At 40.7% G+C, this 3,868-nt stretch overlaps 1 protein-coding gene across 1 annotated transcript in view; it reads left to right on the forward strand.

Moving 5' to 3' along the window:
• PTPN20B (protein tyrosine phosphatase, non-receptor type 20B) overlaps positions 1-3,868 on the forward strand; it is a 130,625-nt gene that overhangs the window by 99,880 nt on the left and 26,877 nt on the right. The gene's annotated exons all lie outside the window — the stretch shown is intronic.

The raw sequence follows: 3,868 nt of genomic DNA on the forward strand, positions 1-3,868 counted from the left end.
ATTCAGGAATGTCACCAGGTGTGTTTCCTTTTCATCGGTCTTACCTAGAGCTCATAAAACCATTTAAGTGGTCTTCCTTTAGCTGTAAGAAAGTTTCTTCAGTTATTGCTCTTGACCTCAATCTACTTTTGTCTTTTTTTTCTGGAGCTTCTATAATTTGTAGGGTTGGGCTCTTGGTTCTATCTTATATGGCTTTCGTCTTTTCCCTGATTATTTCTTCACTTCTGCCTCTTTGTAGTTTTAAATGTACTTTCTTCCTCTGTCTCTCTGGTTTTTACTCTTATTTTCTTTCTTTTATTTGATTGTATAGTGAACTAATTTAAGTTTTAAGAAAGACCCTCCTCCTTCAAATCATCTGCTAAAAGTTTTAGCTTACATGATGGTTAATTTTATGTGTCTACTTGGCTAGGCAATAATACCCAGATGTTTGGTCAAATACTAGTCTAGATGTTGCTGCGTAGGTGTTTCTTTTTTGTTTTTTTGTTTTTTTTTTTTTTTAGATGTGATTAACATTTAGATTAGTAGACTTTGAGTAAAGCAGATTAGCCTTTATAATATGGGTAGGCCTCTCTAATCAGTTGAAGCCATTAAGAAAAATAAACTGAAGTCCCCTAAGGAAGAAGGAATTCTGCCACCAGACTGCCTTTGGACTCAAGACTACAACATCAACTTTTCCCTGGGTTTCTAGCCTGCAGGCCTTCCCTGCAGATTTCAGACTTGCCAGCCTCCACAATCACATATGCTGATTCCTTAAAATAAATCCCTCTCATTGTGTGTGTGTGTGTGTGTGTGTGTGTGTGTGTGTGTGTGTGTGTGGCCTATTGATTATTTTTCTTTGGGGAATGCTGAGTAATACAGATCTTGGTACTGAGAGTGGTTCTAGAAGAACAAAATCTTAAGGATGAGTGTTATGAATTGGTTCTCTAATACAGTAAGATTTAAAGGCATTAATAATGACTTTCCAGTAGTATATAGAGCACTGATAACCTACGGTGTGATAGGGCAATAGAGATACACAAAATATCACCACTGGTACTCCTATTCAAATACTTACAAGAAGCAAGGATCCAGATGGCAGTATTTGAGACCTTAGAACATTTTTGTCAAACTGAGTATAGTGAGATTGGCTAGATTGGCTCGCTACTCCAAATTGCATTGGACAAACTGAGGAAAGAAAAGGATGGTCTTAGGGATTCAGTTTCCCAGCTCAAGCGCTACATAAATTACCTGAAATTTTGTCTTTCTGCACTGAAAGAAACCCTTATATCCTGTAACCACAAAGCCGAAATTGCTGAAAACTAAACCCAGAGTCTCATCTTGCAAATGGATGAATTACAATGCAAATTAAATCCCCAACCTTGCAGGGTATCTGCTGTTAAAGTGAGGGCATTTACTGAGAAGGAATGGGATCCTGGAAACTGGAATGGGGACATATGAGAAGAGCCTGATGAAGCTGGACACATTTAACCCCTTGGCTCTTATGAGTCTTTGCCAGTAGGAACAGCCTCTCCACCACTGTCTGAGGAGATTAACCCTACTTTGCCTGAGGAAACTTTTACAGGCTGCCTGAGGTCGTTGCCTGACAGGAAAGTGCTGATTCTCCTCAGGACTCACTGTCACTGCCCCTCATTGCTTCTAGACTTATAACTAAACTCAAGTCCCAGCAGGACCTGAAAGATAGGATACAAAGTGTGACTACGAGGAGCTATAATCCAAAAGAACTACGTGTTTTTTTTCCCAATGTATACAGACAGAAATCTGGGGAATATCTGTGGGAATGGATGTTAGAGGTTTGGGAAAATGGTGGGAGGAACATAAAGTTAGAACAGGCTAAACTTATTGATATGGACCAACTAAGAAGAGATTCTGGGTTTAATATTGTAGCTTAGGGGGTTCGAAAGGGCTCTAACAGTTTTTTTGGTTGGTTGGCAGAAACATGGACCAAAAGGTGGCCTACTCAAAATGAAGATAAAACGCCAGCACTTCCTTAATGTACTGTAGAGGAAGGGATCCAAAGGCTTGGGGAGATTGGAATGTTTGAGTAAATTTGCCATTTAAGACCTGGTCACCCACCCCAAAGGACATAGCTTTCCCATGACTATGAGAAATGTATTTGCGAGGGAGTCCCAGCATCCTTGAAGAGCTCTTTGATCATTCTTGGTAGGTCAAAAATTATAGGGGAAATTGCTACTGCTGAGTTGGGAAACCTAAATATAATGGGTGTAATTGGATTCCAAAGAGGACAACCAAAGGCAAGGTGGTTGTCATATCATAATGGACAGCAGAGTCAAAGCAGCAATCAGAATAGAAACCTATGGTATTGGCTAGTCGATCATGGTGTTGCTAGAAATGAACTAGATGGGAAGTCTACTAAATTCTTACTTAATCTGAATAAGCAGAATAGTTCTAGGTCAAACGAACAAAAAGTCTAACCTGAACCAGAAACAGAGAATCACGGTCCCTCAACCCCTCAATCATTTCCCAAACTAAAGCCAGTTTACAAACCTAGAACCCCTTAAATGAATGGGAGGCCAGGCCTGTGAGGAAGGATCTTGGTATACTGCCAACAATTTATACTTTTAATCTTTCTCCCAGCCTTCCCCAAAGGGACCTATAGCCTTTTGTGAGGGTGACTGTGCATTGGAAAAAAAGGAAATAATCAGATCTTTTGGAGACTTACCAGACACTGGCCCTGAACTAACACTAATTCCAGGAGATCCAAAATGTCACGGTGGTCCACTAGGCAAAGCAGGAGCTTATGGAGGTCAGGTGTTCGATGAAGTTTTAGTTCACATCTATCTCACCGTGGGTCCAGTAGGTCCCTGAACCCATCTTGTGGTTATTTCTCAGTTCTGGAATGCATAATTGGAATAGACATATTCAGCAACTGGTAGAATCCCCACATTGGTTCCCTGACCTGTGGAAGTGAGGGCTATTATGGTGGGAAAGGCCAACTGGAAGCCACAAGAACTGCTTATACCTAGGAAAATAGTAATTAAATGCAATACTGCATTCCTGAAGGAACTGCAGACATTAGTGCCATTCAAGGACTTGAAGTATGCAGTGGTGATGATTCCTATCACATCCCAAGTCAACTCACCTATTTGGTGAAATGGATCCTGTAGAATGACAATGGATTATTATAAGCTTACTAAGGTGGTGACTCCAATTGCAACCACTGTACCAGATGTGGTTTCATTGCTTTAGAAAATTAACACATCCTCTCATATCTGGTATGTAGTTATTGATCTGGCAAATGCTTGTTGTCTCCCTACCTATTAATAAAGACCACCAGAAGCAGTTTTCTTTGAGCTAACAAGGCCACCAATACACCTTCACTGTCCTACCTCAGGGTTATATCAACTCTCCAGCCTGATGTCATAATTCAGTTCATGGAGATCTTAGCTACCTTTCCCTTTTACAGGATATCACATGGGTCTATTAAACTGACAACATAGTGCTGATTGGACCTAATAAGCAAGAAGTAGCAAATACTCTAGAGTTACTCATAAGACATTTGCATATCAGGGTATGGGGAATATATCCAGAAATTCAGTGGCCTTCTACCTCAGTGAAATTTCTAGGGGTCCAGTTGTGTGGGACATGTTGAGATATCCCTTCTAAGGTGAAGGATAAATTGTTGCATCTGGCGCTTCCTACAATAAAAAAGAGGCATAATGCCTGGTAGGTCTCTTTGGATTTTGGAGGCAATAAATTCCTCATTTCAGTGTGCTACTCCGGCCTATTTACTGAGTGACTCAAAAACTACTAGTTTTGAGTGGAGCCTAAAACAAGAAAAGGCTCTGTCTGTAACAGGTTCAGGCTGCTGTGCAAGCTACTGTGCCCTTTGTGCCATGTGGTCCAGCAG

This window comes from Galeopterus variegatus, unplaced genomic scaffold (assembly GCF_000696425.1).
Source record: "Galeopterus variegatus unplaced genomic scaffold, G_variegatus-3.0.2 Scaffold258, whole genome shotgun sequence".
Taxonomy (NCBI): Eukaryota; Metazoa; Chordata; class Mammalia; order Dermoptera; family Cynocephalidae; genus Galeopterus; species Galeopterus variegatus.